Source organism: Pelobates fuscus, chromosome 7 (genome assembly GCF_036172605.1).
Source record: "Pelobates fuscus isolate aPelFus1 chromosome 7, aPelFus1.pri, whole genome shotgun sequence".
NCBI classification, from domain to species: Eukaryota; Metazoa; Chordata; class Amphibia; order Anura; family Pelobatidae; genus Pelobates; species Pelobates fuscus.
In genome coordinates, this window is record NC_086323.1 from 133178739 (window position 1) to 133201547 (window position 22809).

Sequence of the window (22809 nt, forward strand, 5' to 3'; positions counted from 1 at the left end):
CACCAGTCCTAGTGGACGAACAAGTCCTAGCTACCATGAGGCGACACTGCTCCTCGTGGCATGTCTGGAGCCATTTTGGCGAGTCATTTACGGCCTGTCTCCAACAGTCAATATAAGGAAACTGGCCGTAAAGTTCAGGCCTACCTGATACAGCCACGTGTAAGCGCTGTACCAGAGTTAGATCCAAACTGCCACGTGGCGGCCATGCCGCAACCAAAGTAGGCCACTCCCTAGTGCACAAAGTAACTAAACGCACAGAAGACATCTTAACCCCAAAATCACAGGTTTTGAATCCCTTTTTAAAATTCTTAACCATACATCCTAAGGGATCCGGAATCGTTGACTGCGACGCACCCATATTTAACAATGGAACGTCGTCGACAACGATTACTATACACGCGTACTATTCAACAGTCACACCCGTTTCCTCTGGCAACAGCACCACGTGGTACGGTTACCAAGTGAAACGTACACAATAACACAATAAACACTCAGGGAATTCCCGTACACACACAGCTGCTACACCAGTCACTATATAATCAATATTATGCCCTTTGGCGTAACTATACAGTCACCCACGCTATAATTCTCTATATACGAATTACCCGTCTATAACACACCCCAGTAACATCGTCTTTTACAAATAGCGGTTACAGTACGGTTAGCATAGGTCAAAGCACAAGTTAAGGTCACAATACAATTATTAGTGGTTATGGTGTTAAACATGCAATGGACGACAATGATTAGTACTTATATACAGTGTCAGTAAATATACAGTGTTATGGTACCGTGCACTATAATACAGCAACACACTATTAACACTCTCGCTAGACGGCTGAGCTCGCGCTATCTAACAAGATATACACTTTACTAAAACAATCGTTAACACATTTACAATTCCCAACTAAACTATTGGCCAGTACCTTGAATGGACTACCTAAAACTATATACACCCGTTTTGGTTAGCCACACTGCCCAATCACCACATATATAGCGAGCTAGAGAACCGAATTTACACAGGCGCCTCTTAGTCGCACTATACAACGAGCTAGAGAACCGAATTTACACAGGCGCCTCTTAGTCGTACTATCAAAAGTCTAGTGGGTTCCAAATTTACACGCCTTCCCACTTAGCCCAGATAGGATGAGAACTAGCGAACCGAATTTACACAGGCGCCGCTTAGTCTCCCGGTCCCTCCGACCTAGCGAACAAAATATACACCCTAGAACGCTAGTCTAGACAAGACACCGGTGTCCGGCTAGGGCTTATTTTACACCAGAGCGCCCTGCCTGACTAACCAAATCAAACGGTCTGACTAAAGAGCGTTCGATCGAGCGGTGCGCCTTCGCTCCTTCCCTCCGACAGAGGGGGCAGATACAGATTCAAAAACCCCTTTGGGCCTACCGCACAATCGGTATACCCCTAGCGGGTCCTGCCGTCTAAAACAGCAGTTGTCTTACCTCCTCGTTCCTGAACCTGAGTTCACACTCATCGACGGGGACACCCCAGCACTTCTCACGTAGAGGCCGATGATCTCCTGGACAACAGACCAGTGGCGCCGAGACGAAGGGAGGTCCACGCAGAAGTTCAGGGGTGCAGCCGTAGAGAACGTGGGCAAAGATAGACCGTCTCACGCCTCTGCCTCTCAGCTACCGTTGAACGATGAGCTTCCCGGCCAATGCACCAAATGATACCGGAGAAACTGACGGAAGCCAAGCACAGAGAGATGGACACAGGTTTCTTCAGGAAGGAAGATTCTTTATTGGATCACCGATCGGGACTCAGAGGGACTAGCGTCACCAAAATACAGCAAATTCTGAGCCCCGGACAATAGTGCAGGCTCCTTATATAGGCATATAACTCCTCCCATATTAAGCTCCACCCGCACATTCTCTTAACCAATCAATACAAATAAGAATTAACTTCCTGTTTGACCGCATGGCTTGTCCAGCACAATGGAGGAGGGGGAATACTATATCCTGTATTCTTGCACATGCTCCGTACACTACTGATCGTATCTTGCCTCGTGCAACCAACTGATCGATACGTCAGCATATGCACGTACACATGCCACGTGGTAATCTCGGCCTACTAAATTTATTTTTACCGAGATTCCACCACAATAGTACGCCCTCCGTTTTTTTTCTTACTTACCCGGTCACCGGCGATCCCACGCCGGCAATCGCAGTTGGGGGGACTCCCAGGGAGCCCCCCCGCAGCACATCCGTCTTCTTGCAGCCCCCCCAGTCATGTGAGAGTGAGGTCCTTGTGAGGACCTCAAAATCACATGGCCGGGTTAGCTGGCTCAGGCATTGCCAGCAGGAGGACTGCCTGTAATCACAGATAGTCCCCCTGCTGGCTGAATTCAAATAAAATATAATTAAAATAAGTGTAAAAAAAAAATATATATAATATACTTAGATCATATATATATATATATATATATATATATACACACACACACATACACTGTCTAGGTGTATTTCACTATTAATAAATATATATATATATATATATATATATATATATATATATATATATATATATAAAGCAAGGTGAAGATGGAAAGCACTCCAAGGACTTCATTAAAATATAACCTTTATTCGATCTCCAAAATACAACGGTCAACGTTTCAGCCTGATAAACTCAGGCTTTCCTCAGGACAGGATATATATATTAATATCAAATTACACGTAGACTGATACTGATTAAAGGACCACTCTAGGCACCCAGACCACTTCAGCTTAATGAGGTGGTCTAGGTGCCAAGTCCCTCTAGGATTAACCCTTTTTTTTTATAAACATAGCAGTTTCAGAGAAACTGCTATGTTTATACTGAGGGTTAATCCAGCCTCCAAATCCTCTAGTGGCTGTCTCATTGACAGCCGCTAGAGGCGCTTGCGTGCTTCTCACTGTGAAAATCACAGTGAGAGCACGCAAGCGTCCATAGGAAAGCATTGTAAATGCTTTCCTATGTGACCGGCTGAATGCGAGCGCGGCTCCTGACGCGCATGCGCATTCAGCCGATGACGTCGAAAGGAAGAAGGAGAGGAGGAGTAGAGCTCCCCGCCCGGCGCTGGAGAAAGAGGTAAGTTTAACCCCTTCCTCCCCCCAGAGCCCGGCGGGAGTGTGTCCCTGAGGGTGTGGGCACCCTCAGGGCACTCTAGTGCCAGGAAAACGAGTATGTTTTCCTGGCACTAGAGTGGTCCTTTAAATATATATATATATATATATATATATATATATATAATTATTGTTTTATATATATATATTTATATATAATATAAAAAAAATATGTAAATACGTTAAAAAATAAAATTTTAAAAATTTAAAATAAATAATAAAAAAATATATAGATGTGTGTTCTTTCTTTCTAACTGTATTGTGATATTAATATATATATATATTTATATCATAATACACGTAGAACAAAATATATATATACGTATATCACGATATATATATATATATATATATATATATACCTATACCTATATATAAATAAAAATATTTTTAAAAAATTATATATATATATATATATATATATATATATATATATATATATATATATACACACACACGTATATATATATATATATATATATATATAGTATCCAACAAGGTAGCAGCACTCACGGAGTAATTTAAAATCCAATCTTTATTAGAACATGTTAAAATGAGATCGACGTTTCAGTCCAACAAACAGGACTTTCCTCAGGATCAAAAGGTGTTTGATCCTGAGGAAAGTCCTGTTTGTTGGACTGAAACGTCGATCTCATTTTAACATGTTCTAATAAAGATTGGATTTTAAATTACTCCGTGAGTGCTGCTACCTTGTTAGATACTCTGGATAATCAAGCCCTGGCTAAGCACCCGGTTCCTAAGGCGTATTACAGCGTGAGTGCAAGAACTTTCTCCTTTTTATATATATCTATATATATATATATATATATATACACATATATTAATTCTACACATATATTTATGTAATATTTTTACATAATTAGGTATCTAATTAATTACAATTAGCGGGACCTGCCTGACAACCCATGCCGAAAGTATAGGGAATTTAATTTGCTAGCACTATATTTAACCCTATAACTTTAACCCTATAACTTTCCAAGACACCATAAAACCTGTACATGGGGGGGGGGGGGGGGGGGGTACTGTTTTTTCGCTGAACACAAATATTAGTGTTTCAAAACAGTAAAATGTATTACAACGATGATATCGCCAGTAAAAGTTAATTTTTTTTGCATTTTTCACACACAAACAGCACTTACACGGACGATATTATTGCTGTGATACTTTTTACTGTTTTGAAACACAAATATTTGTGTTCAGCGAAGTCTCCCGAGTAAAACAGTACCCCTCATGTACAGGTTTTATGGTGTTTTCAAAAGTTACAGCGTCAAATATAAGGCTTGTGTTTCATTTTTTTCACATTAAAATTCGCCAGATTGCTTACGTTGCCTTTGTGACCCTATGGTAGCCCAAGAATGAAAATTACCCCTACCATTTGCAGTAGTAGACAACCTTTGGTATTGCAAATGGGGTATGTCCAGTCTTTTTTAGTAGCCACTTAGTCACAAACACTGGCCAAAATTGGCGTATTTTGCATTTTTCACAGACAAACAAATACTAACGCTAACTTTGGCCAGTGTTTGTGACCAAATGGCTACTAAAAAAGACTGGACATACCCCATTTGCAATACCTTGGGTTGTCTACTATTGCAAATGGTATGCCATTATGGGTGTAAATTTAATTCCTGGGCTACTATACAGTCTCAAAGGCAACGTAACCAATCCGGCGAATTTCAATTTAAAATGTAACGTGCTATATTTGACCCTGTAACTTCCCAAATCACCATAAAACCTGTACATATGGGGTACTGTTTTACACGTGAGACTTTGCTGAATACAAATATGTGTATTTTATTGCAGTAAAAGCAAACAGTATTAGGACATTGACAGTTAAAATGTCATGTAGAACTAAAAAAAAATAACAAAATGTCTTATTTTCTCCCATTGTTTTCTTATTAAATTATGTTTCATAGCTAAATATTTGATATTAAATGAAAGCCCTGTTTCCCCTGAATAAAATGATATATAATAAGGGGGGGTGCATTTCATATGAAAGAGGTGAATTACGTGTATGCAAAAATATTAAATAATTTGGTAATCTTATCCAGTCATATTAAAATGAGGCCTTAGTCTAAAAGCTAAATTCCACACACTGGGATCATGTTTATATAATGTTTACCTGACATGATTTTCTCTGTATGTACAGCGGCTTTTTTTTTTTTTTTAAGTTGAAGGGTGGAATTAAAGGGACACTATAGTGACCCAGACCACTTCAGCTCAATGAAGTGGTCTGGGTGCCAGGTCCCTCAGGTTTTAACCCTGCAGATGCAAACATAGCAGTTTCAGAGAAGCTGCTATGTTTACATGGCAGGGTTAAGCCAGCCTCTAGTGGCTGTCTCTGGACAGCCACTAGAGGCGCATCTGCGACGCTAGAGGCATTTAATGCCTCCATCACGCAGAGCGTCCATAGGAAAACATTGAAAAATGCTTTCCTATGGACACTTTGAATGCGATCAGGACTTAGAGGAACACTTCAGACACCATAACCACTACACTTTGCAGGACTGTACCGAGAGCTTACTGGTTCACTGAGGTAGACAACTATTGCATATATTATGGAAAGCTTGATAGTTACAGAAGTTAAAGGAACAGTCCATGCTGTAGTGTTTATGGTGCCAGGGGTGCTGTGGCATACCTTCCTTGGAAGGAGTCAAACCGTAGTTCCCACCTTTACTACTTTATATGTTCAAAATACAACTATTTCTCATAAAACACATCTCTTACTAATTTCAGGGTGAAGTGATGTATTTTTTCCATCAGTCTTCAACCCAACCTATGTATTCTGATGTCAATTTATTTCATAATATATCATGGTCAACCTAGTGTTCCTTTTTTTTATTTTATTTTGTATTGCTTATTTTCTCTTATGTTTGTAAATACAATAACATTTTCAGTTTAAATAAATAAAATACAGACATTTCAAATCACTGTACGTAACACAATTTTCCTACATCATTCAGGTCTCCTCACAGAAAGGCTTTGTCACCGGTCATAAAGGACACATTTACATCTAAGACGCCCATCCTTATACAACCTCATCTGCAGCACTGCTGGACATCCTATCATCTGAGCATGCATATTTGTTAGAATGTTATGGCCCTTATTTTGGCCAGGCACTACATCTGAGATGCTAAATGTGGTAAAAAAAAATAATAATATATGAACCCCAGCTATCCCCTCCACCTTGTTTTGATGCCTACAATATCTCTTTAAGGAGTTAGAGAAGCGACCTCTGCTAAAATCTTGTCCATTTCAACCTGGACAGGTTTCCAAAATGTTGCTATCTGTACATGTAGCGGAGTAGTAGTATTATCCCCGGTATCTCCGCTGGTAGACAGGATGAAGCAGGTACAAAACAGGCAAAGTGCAGGTAGCGTAGTTACAATCCCTTCCTTCCAAGAACTAGACGACACATAGCTGGGAGGTCAACTGAGGTTTTTAATTACTGGCGCAGTATTTATGTGGTTACAAATGTACGGGGTTTCCCAAGTCCCAATGCAGGGTTTGTCCAGTAGGGGACTACATGGAGGACTGGGTTTTACACATACAATACCCATCATACATTGCTGTACCAAGGAGATAACTATCCCAGAATGCATTGCTAATGGGAGTATCCCTTGGTACAGAGGAACACAGTTTTCCCATTAAAATTCATAACCAACATAATATTTGGGCTAGACCATGGGTCGTCAACCTGGTCCCTACCGCCCACTAGTGGGCGTTTCGGGATTCCAGGTGGGCGGTAGGGATTTTCACATTTTTTTATGGATTGGGTGAGCGGGCGGGTGCGAGCCGGCGGTACCCCTGCGACCGGGTACCGCCATCACCACTTGTGGCCCCGGCCCAGGCGGCAATCCGCCGGGGCCGCATATAGAGGGGTCCATCGGGTGGCCCATGCTGTCAGGGCCACCCGATGGATGTGGATTGTGAGAGGGCCCGGTCAGCGCTGGGCACTTTAACCACGCGACCGGCCCCCTCTGATGACATCATCTCTGCTGGGAGGAAGTGATTCCCCGGTCACTCCTCCCAGCATACTGAGAGCCCGCGCGGGAGGAAGGAGGAGGAGGGAGTCAGAGTGGGAACTCTGACTCCCATCCACCTGAGCCACCACTGGACCCCAGGGAAAGTCACCCTCCTGCACTTTAAAGGTAGGAAACAGGAGGGTGACTTAAATATAATGTGTGTTTGTTTGTGTATGTGTCTTTGTATGTATGTCTTGTGTGTGTATGTGTGTCTTATGTATGTGTCTTGTGTGTGTCTGTATATATGTGTCTTGTTTTTGTATGTATGTCTTGTGTGTGTGTGTGTGTGTGTGTCTGTCTGTGTGTATATGTATATATATATATATGTGTGTATGTATGTCTTGTGTGTCTGTATGTATGTGTGCCTGTCTGTCTGTTTGTGTGTGTCTGCATGTGTGCCTGTCTGTCTGTATGTATGTGTGTATGTATGTGTGCCAGCAGGGCCGCCATCAGAAATTTTTGGGCCCCTAACACAGCTCAAGGTCTGGGCCCCCTTCAAGCCCGCCCACAGGGCCCGCCTCCAAATCCTGCCCACAGGAATACACACACACACTAACAGATACAAATACTGAAACAGACATACACACATGCATACACACAGTGCACAAACACTGGCATACACACAATGGCATACACACAATGGCATACACACACTGGCATACACATATACACTGGCATATACACATACACTGGCATATACACATACACTGGCATATACACATACACTGGCATACACACGTAGGCATACACACATAGGCATACACACGTAGGCATACACACGTAGGCATACACACACACTGGCATACACACGTAGGCATACACACACATACACACATACACTGGCATACACTGGCATACACACATACACTGGCATACACACATACACCTCATTTTCAGCCACCCTCCTCTCTTCCTTACCATTTTGTCGCAGGAGGGTGGCTGGGGATGATGTGAGTCGGCTGCCTCTCCTCGCGGCCTTTCTCTCCTCCTTCCCGCACGGAGTAAACTGGGAGGAAGTGACCGGACGTCACTTCCTCCCAGCAGCACTTGCTTCCGGCTGCATTTTTTTTTTTTAAAGGGGCCCGGTCGCGCTATTACAGCGCTGACCGGGCCCCTGAAGATAATAGGGCCCATTGGGTGGCCCTAAATGCTTGGGCCACCTGATGGGCCCCGGTGGAGATGCACCGGCGGCAGTTCGGCTGATACACGTGGGGCCCGGGCGCCAGTGTGGCCTGTGTGCCAGTCTGTTATAGTGGGATACCTAGCTCAGCCTTCCTACTGGGCGTTGCTATAAGGAAGGTTAAAAAAAGGGGGAAAAAAAAGGTGGGGAGGGGAATTGAGGAGGGAGAAGAGGGGAGATGACGCACAGATGAGAAATCCTATTATGCGCAAACAGAGAAGTCGTCTGAATATCACCGAAAGAGGAGACCTTTGTTTGTTCCTTACGAAAATCGAACCAGATATCAAATATTTAGTCTTGCAGCATCAACCTCAAGGATCTCATTAATCACTAGTAAAGGTAATTTCAATTTACTTTATTGTTTTCTCATTAAACTTTATAAAGTTAAAAACATTATAAACATGCATTAATTGGAAATAAAAAGATAAATGAACGTACATTTATTTTTTTTAAAAACACCCTCCTTCGAAAAAAATATTCCGCACTTGCGCGAAAACTGGTGGGCGGTAAGGAAAATTTTTCAACCAAAAAGATGCATTAGTGGGCGGTAGTTAGAAAAAGGTTGACTACCACTGGGCTAGACAGTTAGTTAACCATTTATTACATAGCTGGCATCTGGGCGCACAGTTAAGTGAACTTGCGCTCAGATCCCAGCACAAATAACCGAACGCCGTTCAGTTTCCCTTATCAGGAACACTTAGTTTAACCGATTACCTGAATGGAGGGTATGAAAGTCCCGAAAACTGTAAACTCCCGAACAGCTCGGAAGTCCAACGGGGCTTGTGTTGCCGAGTAGCCGATTTTAGTTCCAGGCACTCGACCACAAAACTGGCTTTCCGCGAACAAAGATGGCTGCCGCCTTGTGTTCGGTACACGAAAGGCGGCCACCAGCAACAAACCGCAATTAACACTGATACAATGTTGCAAAGTACTTAATTGGAGACACACGACCTGCTATAGGTGGTCTCCATTTGGTACTTTGCTTATCACACGAACAGTGCGGTGATTCACTGTTCGTGGGTACCCAGGCTTAACATTAGCGGTATTCGTGTGCTGTAACACATGAATGCCGCATACATTGCAAGATACAGAGCATAGCAGGAAAAATATACAGTTCGGTTTAAAAATACAGTTTAGATCTATAAGTGGCTGGATTTGCCACAGTACACATATCAGAATATGCAAAACTGTACCAAGCCTCTACCGACAATGCTAACAAGTAGGAGGAACAGAAACAGCAAACTTGTGAACTGGGATTCTTTACCACCTAGTGACTAGTCCAAAGCTTATAGTTTACCTCTTGGAGCTTCTAGTCTGAAGAAGACAGGTAAGCTACAAGAAACCTAAGGGTGTGTTTATTAAAGTGAGAATCTAAAGTTAATTTCAAAATAGAGGCCAGACAGCTGAACTGAAGGCATTGCGGTCTTAGAGAAATATTTTCAGTTAGCTTATTTTGACCTTAAAGGACCACTATAGTGCCAGGAAAACAAACTTGTTTTCCTGGCTCTATAGGGTCTTTGGGTCCTCTCCCCCCCCCCCCCCCCTCCCTCAGGGTCCCCTTCCCGCCGGGCTGAAGGGGTTAAACACTTACCTTTCTCCAGCGCCAGGCTCCCTCCCTCTTCCGATGTCATCCGCAGCAAGAGCCGCGCACGCATTCAGTCAGTCCATAGGAAAGCATTACTAAATGCCTCTAGAGGCTGGATTAACCCTATTGTAAGCATAGCAGTTTCTCTAAAACTGCTATGTTTACAGCTGCAGGGTTAACCCTGGATGGACCTGGCAACCAGACCATTTCATTGTGCTGAAGTGGTCTGGGTGCCTATAGTGGTCCTTTAACTTTGCACTTTAGTAAATAACTCTGATAGTGTTGCATTGTTTATTCGAAAAGGTTTTCCCAAGATCACCCTCCCATACAGCAGTAATCCTAAGGGTGGTTATTTTACAGCCCTCATCAAAAGTCTGGGACACCAATTTTGTTCCCAAACCAAAGAACCATGGCATTAATTAAACTAAAGTTACAGAGAACATGTGCACTCCCCATACATGTGTAGAACTCTCCATAAAAGTGTAGAACTCTCCATAAAAGTGTAGAACTCTCCATAAAAGTGTAGAACTCCCTGTACATCTTTAGAATTCCCTATAAAAGTTTATAACTCTTCATACATGTTGTTTAGAACTTGTACAGATAAGATTGCCTTCTCCATAAAGTATCTCCCATTACATGTGAGAGCATCACAGTTGCACTTTTCACTTCATGCAGCAAGTTTTCCAATAACGTCACGACGTTCGACCCAATCAGTAATCCAGAAAAAGTTATCGCATCCTTCGAGTAACGGGATTCATCTCTCTCCCTCTTTCTCCCCTTAGCGCAACTGATTGCCGGGTGCACGCCGCCGAATTGCATGCAGGGAGTAGTAGTCCATGGGACCTCCGCTCTCCTCCCCCACTGACGTTTGAGACGCCGGCAACGGACTACAAGACCCGGCTGCACCGCGAGCAATATAAAGAGACTCTTGGTGGGAGGCGGGGGACAGAGTGTGGTATAAAGTGGATAGAGAGGAGCGTGTGGAAGGGCTGCTGTGCTCTACAGGGGACCAACTTCTTCCTTGCCATGGATGGGTTGACAGGAGGCTGGTCTCTGGCTGAACACTGAGCACTGGGGCAGGTACACAATGCTACATGTTGGCTGGCTGTGCGTGCTGTGTGTGGCCATTCATTGTGTGCCGTTATATTGGATGGAGACGGCATCTTATAGACAGACCTCAACCTATACTCTATGTAGGCAATCACTGCATTGTATTAATCTGCATCCATTCAATGGACCAGCAAGCAATTCTATGTCTGGGCAGCTCTGCAATCTGCATGTTGTATAGCTTAACCAAAAATGTATGTGGGGATTTCAAAGTGCTGTGCATGTTTTATGTCTTGCTTTACTAGAAATGCATATGTATGTGTATTGCAAAAAAAAATAAAAAATCTTGTCAGTCTGGGAATCCATATAAATGATATTATTATTATAGCACTATATGCTGCAGTACTGTACACAGCAGAGTTCCCAATAGCATTGCCATAGTGGGTAAGAGTGCTTACATTATAACTGTATACTGATAGCCCTCTGTATGTAAATCTGAATAGCTTTGCTGAATTCTGCATAGTGTTTATACCTGACATTTACAAACATACTATAGCCGGGAATTCTACTCTATATTTTCTTTTTTGTAATACTGCATATGGGTACAATTTGTAATGCTAGTGTTCCTTTGTAATATTAGATGATGGGACCTCCCATGTTTAAAAAGTACATTTTCCTATTTGTGTGTGTGTTAATCTCCTTTCTGTAATCTGATCCACCAATGAGCTCTCTATTGATGGTCTAGTCAGATGCTTCTCATAGAGTAGTATTGGGGATCTATGGCCCATGTGCAGTTATTTCTGCTTCTCTTTGAGAAGCATTCACTTTTGCTGTGAATAATCGTTAGAATAAGGCATGAGATTGTACAAAGGTATTTAATGAAAATGCAGACTTCGCATTCATGTGTATATAATGTATGTGAATATGCGAACACCTCTTGGGTACATGAGCAAGCTGAAGTGCTCTCAATGTGTGTATTGTTGATTTTTTTCAAGGGACAAGACACATACCACTTATGTAGTGGATTTGATGCATAGATAGTGTAAAACATTGCTACTCTTTTATATTTGGCTGAGACACCTCTAGTGGCTGTCAGAATGTCTCTAGAGCCACTGCCCATTCAGTGACGGTTTTCACGTTATCACTCACTGCATGATGATGCTGAACATGGATTTAATACACTGTATGTGACATTCCTCAATGTCCACTTGCGAATGCCTACACCGCACACATTTTATAAGTACTGGATTTGATGAAACTCATGAAGCATGACTTCATAGTAGGCAGATCAGGCTGCAGTAAGAGGGTTTTTTTGAATTTTTTTATTTATGTGTATGTATATGCCTAAGGTTAAGAAAAGAACAAATTAAAGGCGTCATAGCATATACCTTTTCAAGAACGTAACTTGGGTAAACTACTATTAAAATACATATGAATATTATTTTAATAAACTGGTGCATGAGTAACTACCTAATCGGCTTTTTTTAAAAATAAGCCTTAAGTATAAATCTACCAATATTGCTGTATAGTGTTATATTTGCCGTTTAATATGACCTGGTTAGACTTACAGCTGTTGCAAAAGCATGTGATTTTTGTTTGTGACAACCCAGCACACGATGTTTAGTATTTTCAAACCTCAATGCACCAGGTGATGTCCATCAGGTTTAAAACCTAATGTTGCAGTCTATGCATCTAGATAATACCCCTTGCAGTCTCACTGTTCAATTCTCTGCTGTTTAGGAGTTAAAGGACCACTCTAGGCACCCAGACCACTTCAGCTTAATGAAGTGGTCTGGGTGCCAGGTCCTTCTAGGGTTAACCCATTTTTTCATAAACCTAGCAGTTTCAGAGAAACTGCTATGTTTGTGAATGTGTTAAGCCTTCCCCTATTTCCTCTAGTGGCTGTCTCATTGACAGCCGCTAGAGGCGCTTGCGTGATTCTCACTGTGAAAATCACAGTGAGAGCACGCAAGCGTCCATAGGAAAGCATTATGAATGCTTTCCTATGTGACCGGCTGAATGCGCGCAGCTCTTGCCGCGCGTGCGCATTCAGCCGACGGGGAGGAGGATCGGAGGAGGAGAGCTCTCCGCCCACCGCTGGAAAAAGGTACGTTTTAACCCTTTTCCCCTTTCCAGAGCCGGGCGGGATGGGGTATGTTTTCCTGGCACTAGAGTGGTCCTTTAAATCACTTTTGTCTGTGCCATGAAGCCTAGCCACCTCACAGATGTCACTCACACAGCTTTCATGAAAAATGGTTTAATTTTACAAATGGATGTTAACTTGCCTTGGGTGTATTTTAATCTCTTGTTCTGCATTTTGAACTTTAATAACACACTGTTCCTGCAAGGTCTAGAAGACTATGAACAGAGTGAAAGATGTGAAATTCTAAACTGAATGTGCAATAAAGGAAGTTTAAACATTAGATCTTTATTTACAGGAAGTGTTGATGAAGGCTGTGTAATTCACATGCAGGGAGGTGTGGCTGCATAAAATGTTACTTGACTCCTAAAAGGCAGAGAGATGAGCAGTGAAACTGCAGAAGCAGTATCTATACACCAAAAATGCTTAATTAAAGGGCACTCCAGGCACCCAGACCACTTCAGCTAATTGAAGTGGTCTGGGTGCTGTGACCCATGTGCATTTAGTGCTGCAATGTAAAACAGTCTAACAGACAGCCACTAGAGGGCTTCCGGAATCCAAACAGACCACTGGACATCCTCACGGACCTCAAACGTCAGATTTTCCCCATAGGAAAGCATTTTTCAATGCTTTCCTATGGGGAGGTCTAATGCGCATTAGGTCTCTCCGGCCGGTTGACATTGGGAGGGGAGGAGCATGGGTGAAGTCTGACCCAGTGCTCCTTCAACGATGCGGGAGGGGGGCACTCCAGAATTCTCTAGTGCCAGGAAAACTGGTTTGTTTTCCCGGCACTGAAGAGTCCCTTTTAAGCTAAAGTTGTTTTGGTGACTATTGTATACTTTTTTTTTTTTTTTTTTTTTATATATGTTGACAACATTGTGGGCAAGACTTTTGTGTTACTGCTTCCATGGACTTATTTATTTTATTCAGTGACCATCTATTCTGTAGTGCTTTACAATTACTCAGATCAGACTGCAAGTATTTAACTTGCACCGATCAGCCACAACATTAAAACCACTGACCGTTGAAGCGAATAACACTGATTGTTACAATGGCACCTGTCATGGGGTGGGATATATGAGGCAGCAAGTGAACAGTCAGCTCTTGAATTTCATGTGTAGGAAGCAGGAAAAATGTACAAGAGAAGATCTGAGTGATGTTGACCAGGGTCAAATAATGATGGGAAGTCTGTGGTGTTCCTTGTATTATGTAGTTGGAACCTACTAAAAGTGGTGCAAGGAAGGACAATCAATCCTGGCATTTGTGTGGATGTACTTTGACAAATATCACTTACCTAGATATTGCTGCATACCCTGTACACCCCTATATGGCAATGTTATCCACTGCTGGCAGTAGCCTCTTTCAGCAGGATAATGCACACTGCAAAAATGTTCAGAAATTGTTTGAGGAACATGACTGTTCAAGGTGTTGCCTTGGCCTACAAATTCCGCAGATCTCAATCCAATTGAGCATTTGTGGTATGTGCTGGAACAGCAAATCCATTCCATAGAGGCCTCCCCTCCCAACTTGCAGGACTTCAAGGATTTGCAGCTAGCGTCTTGGTTCCAGATAACACAGGACATGTTCAGAAGTCTTCTGGAATCCATGCTTGAGACATCAGTGCTGTTATTTCAGCATGAGAGGGACCTACATGATATTAGGCAGGTGGTTTTGATGTGGCTGATTAGTGTAAAAATTATAATTGACACATGAGGTGAAGATGTTGCGCTATAGCAAGGGCTTTACATAATGTCACATTAGAATAAGACTAAATATGCTGTCATGGGAAGCACACTAAAAACGTATGCAATTTGTAAAATAAAAGCTTATGCGGAAGTTGATATTATCCAATTTCCAACAGTAATTCATAGTTTGAGTTTTGGGCAGGTAACCTGGAGGTGGAGGTTGTGTTATGAACACACATGAGCAGTTGCACCAAAACATCCATCTTGCTTTTGATTTCAGCTATGTATTTTACTAGTGCTCATCAAATCTAGTTTCTCTTTAGATCATTGATGTCTACATCTGAGGAACCCAGATGCCATCTAGATTAAAGCACTACTAAAGGGGCCACTGCACCAAAAATCACTTCATTGAGATGAAGTGGTCAGGGTACCATCATTTTTAACCCTTTAGTATAAAACATTCCCTTTAATAAATACCTCTTGTGGCTGCCTTACTAACTGCCACTAGAGGCGCTTTCACCTCCAGAACGGAGTCCAACTTTATTTTTATTTTTTCCCTTCAATTAAATGCTGCTTATAGCAGCATTTGATTGGGTCAGAGTAACAGTTTGCAAATATATCCCTAGTGGGTCTTTATGAGAAGTACGCAATTGGATGAGAACAGTCCTGTTGGCTTGGACGTCGTCTGTCATGTGGGCTTTGGGAAAAAACATTCCTGGACACATGAGAACCTAGACATGTTTGCTACAACAGCATTAGGACAAGGTACATGAAACATATGATGGAACAACGTATGAGTTAGACCTTCACCTACCCTAACATCAAAGCGTCTAGCAACACCAACAATTTCATATATGCCATAGCATTGGTGATCATCCAGATGCTTGACTCCAAGATCAGGCTGAAGAAGAAACCATGACCACCATGGACACAAAGACTGGAAGCAAAGATAAAGGCATCATAAGCTTGGTCAACTTCACAGAGGTGGAAAGATAAAGGATAGATGCTGCCTAATGAGGAAATACAAGGGTATGCTCATACCAGAGGCACTGGAAACGGCTAAGCAAAGACTTACTGTGATGGCTACTGGACCGAGCAGATGCAGCAAAGAAATTATGAATTAATTCCCTCTTTACCAAAGAATCTCGAAAGGTGTAAGCACAGCAGCAGGGTAACCACAAATCCACCCAGAGCAGAGACTGAACAGTACTGGAAGAACATCACAACACTGAGGCCCAGTGGCTACTAGACCCAAAAGCAGACCACTGCATGCTCCCACCACAGATGTCAAACGATGAGTAGCCAACATGAAGAGCACATCAGTACCTCATCCACACTTACCGGATAAAAACATTAACGCTGCAGCACAAATTGTCTGTATGTCAATAGTAAGGTCCTGAAGTCCCATCACAACATCAAGAACAAGATCAGTCATAAACACAATTATAATTAAAGTTATTATATCTATATCCACAAATCTCTTTTGCTTTGCCAAACACATGCCCAACCAGTAATCTGGTACCTGCCTGGTATAATAATGTGGTCAAAACCCAGAAACTACTTGCTATGAATGGAGGTTTCCACCTGAAATCAAACTCCCAGTCAGAAGGAAGGCCAGGGCCAGAGACTATCATGAATATGGCTCCAAAGATGAACTGCTAAGGGAATGGCGGGTGCAAAAAATGGTTCCATAACAAGACAAAGCTCTCAATTGAGTGTACCACCGTCAGATGTTTCTGACATTATGAAATCCTACCAGTCATTGATAAATGCAGGGCTGAACTGCACTGAGGCACTAATTCTAGCAGATCAAGAACACACGCTGCACCAGATTGTTGAAGCAGTAGTCTACGACACCAGGCAAGACTCAAGGTGTAGACTGTCCCAGAGAATGAGACCATCCAGGACATGGTAGCCAGGTGTAAGATGTTGGCAGGGACAGCATGCAGAGTCACAAAGTTGCTGGGACTGTGTACTGAAGAAATGCACAGACTATGGGCTAGACCTACTGAAGTCCAGATGGGAGACACAAGAAAGGGTAATTGTGAATAACAGGGCTAATATCCCATGGGACTTTAAGAGCCAGACAAAGTAGTAGTGGCCAACCAACCTGACATCTGGTTGGTAGACAAGACATGGAAGACTGCAGTGGTGGATGTAGAAATACCCATAAAATCAGTAAGCTGGGTCATGAGAAGGTGGACAATTGCCCTCAGACTCCCAGGCCTCTGGTAGAAGACCTGAGAATGAGGGATGTGTCATATGTTTTTGGAGGAGCCTGCTTGCCAGCCTCCTACCATGGGCCCTGTGATAACTCATGTTCAAAAGTACTGTTTCTGCTCCTCTGACTTTTAACTGGAACAAATTCAAACATGTGGTGGTGGCCATCTTAAATTGCCCAGCGGTGTTTTGTCGTTGAGTGTATGGGGAATGGTTTTGGGCATGGGACCATGTGCACGGAGGGCAAAAATTAGACTTCCAGGAAATTCCTGAACCGATCTGGGTGATTTTTGCATATGTTGTTCACCCAGATCGGGGCTATCGGAGGATATGTAGTATTTTGGGGTTTGTAAAAATGTGTCGGTGTTTTTCTGCTAAAGTTAATGGAGTTAGTCCATTGTCTTGTATCACAGGCAGAGGTGAGGATTTGTGTACAGTAACTGGGAGTGCTTAAAGGGACACTATAGTCACCTAAACAACTTTAGCTAAATTAAGCAGTTTTGGGTTATAGAACATGCCCCTGCAGCCTTACTGCTCAATCCTCTGCCATTTAGGAGTTAAATCCCTTTGCTTTTGAACCCTAGTCACACCTCCCTGCATGTGACTTGCGCAGCCTTCCATAAACACTTCCTGTACAGAGAGCCCTATTTAGGCTTTCTTTATTGCAAGTTCTGTTTAATTAAGATTTTCTTATCCCCTGCTATGTTAATAGCTTGCTAGACCCTGCAAGAGCCTCCTGTATGTGATTGAAGTTCAATTTAGAAACTGAGATACAATTATTTAAGGTAAATTACATCTGTTTGAAAGTGAAACCAGGTTTTGTTTTCATGCAGGCTCTGTCAATCATAGCCAGGGGAGGTGTGGCTAGGGCTGCATAAACAGAAACAAAGGGATTTAACTCCTAAATGACAGTGAATTGAGCAGTGAAATTGCAGGGGAATGATCTATACACTAAAACTGCTTTATTTAGCTAAAGTAATTTAGGTGACTATAGTGTTCCTTTAAGTGTAAAACTCTGTTTTTATTGGACTGTGAATTTAATGTCCTGTGCCCCACAAGGCCCGCCTGCGCAGTAACCTTGTGGGGAAAAACTGTGTAAAAGAGCAGCTGTACCATTCAACCTTCAGTTCTACTTCACCCTCAATCTAGAGTCTTGTCTCTTATTGGGGGAATCTGCTACAAGGGATTGCTATGCTCTTCATACTCCCTTGTATAATCACTAAGCTCTTGTAAGAGCTTGTTCCTGCTTCACTCTCTGGGGAAAGAGGTTCACCCACTGGAGCCTTGTCGTAGGTCCAGAAGACGACGAGACCCTAACCAAGCTGCAGCGGTTTGTGCGGTCTGCAGTGCTTATGGTGTTAAGTAGAGTGCTTGGAGCCCTCGGGAAGCACTAGGAGCATCCGTCAACCTGAGGTACCCAGTCGGGGCGCCAGGTGATCAATTACAAGGGATTAATAGTTTGTATTACTATTTGAACCCCTTTGATGCTGGTGCTGAACATTTCACCTAGCAGTGAATGTTTTTTTTTTTTTTTTATAAAAACAAACAAAGCTTTGCTTAATGATTGCATTGTTGGCACAAACGAAGCCTATGTTTAATGCTACGTTCAGTGGAACTGCTGAACCAAAACATTCATTGGTATAACCCAACCCAATTAGCTTTGGCTCATTGAGCACTTTGAGTAAGTCTTGTAGATAGTGGGTTCTTTCGGACTGCCTTTAAGGCAGTGATCGCAGACCTTCTGGCTATCTGTTTTAAAAGAGAATCCTAATTATGTAGGTGATCATCTGTGCAGTCTATTATTTTTGCCTCCATTGACTATCAACTCTTTGGTTTAAAGGGCAGTTTACACATTCACCCAAAGGGGCCTCAATTATTCCAATAGTGATTGAGCACTCTTGTAAAACTGCCCTCTGTAGTGACCACTATAGTTATTCCTCTAGCAAGTGTATGGCCTTTCATTCTGATGCTGTAATGGCAATTATCATATACAAAATAAAAATATGCAAAAATTATAATCTATTGTAATTAACTAGTATTAACACCTGGAGGACTGACTGTCCTGAACCGTCATAACGTTAATTACTTGATTGCCGCCGTTCCCCCGCTTGCGATCAGTGTTGCTCCCGGTCTAGGACTGCCTTACAGCCTAGAGAGTCCCCCCTCAGCATATTAGGCCCCCGTGGCCATGTGAGCACTCTAACAGAGCGCTCACATGGCTGCAATAGGCGTCCAGACGTCTGCCTCAATTGACAGGCAGTCTCCCTGCATCTGTTAAATAGAGGTGTGTGTTTAATAATTTTATTTGAACTGTTTTTTATATTTATATCAAAATACACTTTGAAATAATATATCTATAAATAAAAATACAAAATATACATAATTGCATAAAGAACTTCATAAATATACACATAGACTTCAAATATATAAATATGTATATATTTAAATTTTACGTACATTTTTACACAAGTAATTTTATTGCTTAAAATTTGAGGGACTTGCCTGATAACCCAGGCAGAAAGTCCAGAGCATTTAATTTGCTAGCACTGTAGTTAACCCTGTAATTTTCGATGACACCCTAAAACCTGTACATGGGTGTGTTTCAAAACCGTAAAATCACAGCGATATGGTCAGTGAAAATGACATATTTTTGTATTTTTCATACAAACTTCACTTTCGCTGATCTCATTGTGATAAGTTTTACTTTTTTGAAACTCTAATATTTGTGTTCAGCAAAGTCACCGGGTAGAACAGTACACCCATGTACAGTTTGTGTTTTTTTTTCTTTTTGTTTTTGTTTTTTTTGAAAATTACAGGGTCAAATTATGACTTGTTTTTTCAATTTTTTTTTCACATTGAAATTTGCCAGATTGGTTATGTTGCCTTTGAGAGCGTAGCCCAGGAATGAGAATTACCCCCGTGATGGCATACTATTTGCAATAGTAGACAACCCAAGGTATTGCAAATGGGATATGTTCAGTCTTTTTTAGTAGCCACTGACCAAAGTTGGCATTCATAATTTTTTAACACGCCAAAATAAATGCTAACTTTGGCCAGTGTTTGACTAAGTGGCTACTAAAAAAGATTGGACATGACCTACATTGAATACCATGGGTTGTCTACAAAAAAAAGAAATATGTAAATGTGAGGTGTAATTCAGACTTATGACAAAGTGTTACAATGTCACTTTTGATTGTAAAAATATAGATTTTGAAACGTCAATGTCCTACTTGTACTTATGGCCTTATAACTTGCAAAAAGCATGTAAAAACCTGTTTTTAAACTCAGGACAAAATTTTAACTCTAGCATTTTTTTTCCATTCGCTTTTGTAGATGAGTCAAATCTATATATTTTTTTTTTTACATTTTTAAAAGTAAATTATGACATTCAAATAGTGGTGTTAAGACCTGCAGTGGTGATGGTGCTGTGGTCTCCTGTTCCTTTCCCAGCTGCTGAGTATTAGTGATTATAGCTCCAGCAGGGGGTAGAGATGAATACAGCTTCCCAGACAATCCTTCCCAGTAGATAGAATATTCCTTCCCCAAACATGAGCCAAGACTTCATGAAGGGTGTAACAGAACTAAGCTTTATTGAAACAGGCTGGCTTTTATGGGGAATCCTCCTGCAAGAGGACGTCCCAGAACAAACAAATACATTCACCAATCACTGTACAGTATTTTACTAATACACGCCCTCCCTCTGCCTGGGAGATATTGAGATAAGTTAAGGAGTAAATCAATTATCTCCAGGCAAAGGGCACACATTTTTCCCCAAAAGTTGGAACACCCCTTTCCCCACAAGGTATCCCCACAAAATACATATCCCCTGATAGCCCCGATCTGGGAGGCAAACCTATCCAAATTTCACCCAGATCGGTTCAGGGGTTCTTGAAAAGTGTGGAAGTCCTGTTTTACCGACCACACACAAGGCTCCTGCCCAAAACAGTTCCACGAATTCAGCGTGTGTGGTCGGTCAATGGGGAAAAAGGCGAAAAGCGGCCAAAATACCGAATATACCCTCCTGGCTCATAGTAGCAATTGTTCCCCTGGTCTGTATGAACATAACTACCGAATGTCGCTGTTCGGTAAGTAGGAGAAGCGGGAGTTCGGTAGTTTTCAGCGGTGGTTCATGCGGTCGAGTGTCCGATTTTAGTTCCAGACACTCGACGACCAAGTCCCGCTGACTCTCTCCTCGTGCGAACAAGATGGACGCCGTTTTCTTTTCCACGTGGCGTTCGGCTATACGAACAGCGGCCACCCAGGGAACACTTAATTGACGGTGCTTTTGAACATAACAAGCCAGGAGGGAGGTCGGGGTTCGGTAGTTGCAAACTGCTGAACTAATAATCCATTTTAGGCAGAAAAATGAAACAAAATACATAAAAATAGAAGAAAAGGTCAAATGAAGTCCCTTTTCTTCACAAGTGGTATGTAAAGAGCCCTTCTTTTTCTGGGGGTAAAAAATATTTATTCATATGGGAACAGCAAGAGGGCAAAATTACAGTCAAAAACAAATAAGTGTTAAAACAGCCCTGGTCTTTAACATACAACTTGGTCAAAACAGTCTGGTCCTTAAGGGGTTAAAGTGGCTGTCACCATAATTGCAAAGATCCCTGACAGTTACTCCTCTGGGGGTCTGGCGGGTGCAGGTGATTTTATACTTGCCTGAATCTATCCGTTGTGCATGTTGTACTCACATGCGTGAGTTTAGAACACTAAGGTCTATGAAGGATCCTACATACAGTCTTTATTATACTTACTTGGAGGTGGCTGACAGTGTCACTTTAACATTTTAAACATATCTGCAATGATTCTCATACCTTGCAATTAAGCACTTGCACAGCGTTCTATAAATCAGTGGTTCCCAACCTTTTTTGGATCAAGGCACGTTTCAGTAAGAATTTTCCAGTGACTTACAAACGTCACATTTTATTGCAGCATTGAGGCATATGCATACTTCTAGCTAGACTGAATGATTTCTAATTGTTTGCCAGAAGGGAATCCCAATTCATTTTTTTTTTTTTTAAACTGCCTTCAAAATATGCAACTGGAGGTAACCAGAGACGAGCAGAATATGGTACAAACGTCTTTTGTAGATTCGAATAACTTTTGGCTAAAATGGTGTCATGCTAGATGCATTAAAACGGGGCTCTAGAATATTTTGAACTCTTGTCACTTTAATCCTGTCCCACTTCCTCTTCATGACGCCTTACATGTACGGAGTCCATTTGTATTCAGGGTAGAAATGAATGCAGCAAGTGGGGTGGTTTTAAATATAACAGTATCTTAAAGTCTTGGCTATTCACAAAACCAGTAAGCCCATTCCCCCCCCCCCCCCCCCCCATTAGGTTTGTAAAAAAAAAAAAAAAATCTCCCCATATCATTTTTAAGCAAATACCCCCATATAATCTCAAACTGACTTTTATGTATTTTTTGGTACTGTGCTGTTAGACTATCCTTGCCTCGTCTATATTTTTTTCTTTCTTCTTTTTTTTTTTTTCTCCACACTGGTTTCCCTTTTCAGCATATTTTAAGTCTGTATTTCAGGACAGATTCTGTAAATCTCTTCTCCCTCCCTCTAATCCCTACTGCACTCCCCCTGTCTTCTATTTATAGAATCATAAGACATTTTTGTAACCAAGTTGAAAAGTATATTTTTATTCAATCACCTTCCTCCCCTGCACACTGCACCATCTGGAATGCTGCACACTTCATTGGCTTGAATAACTGAATCTCCCTCGCACAGATTTATAAAGCAAAGTTTGTATCTGCCTCGGGGGCACTTAT

At 41.9% G+C, this 22809-nt stretch overlaps 1 protein-coding gene across 8 annotated transcripts in view; it reads left to right on the forward strand.

Annotated features, from left to right (window-relative positions):
- Nucleotides 1–10888: 10888 nt before the first annotated feature.
- ITPR1 (inositol 1,4,5-trisphosphate receptor type 1) overlaps nucleotides 10889–22809 on the forward strand; it is a 165292-nt gene continuing 153371 nt past the window's right edge. For all 8 annotated transcript variants that reach the window (XM_063426661.1, XM_063426664.1, XM_063426665.1 and 5 more), the window contains exon 1: nucleotides 10889–11010. The gene's annotated coding sequence lies outside the window, so the exon portion shown is untranslated. The remainder of the gene's footprint in view (nucleotides 11011–22809) is intronic.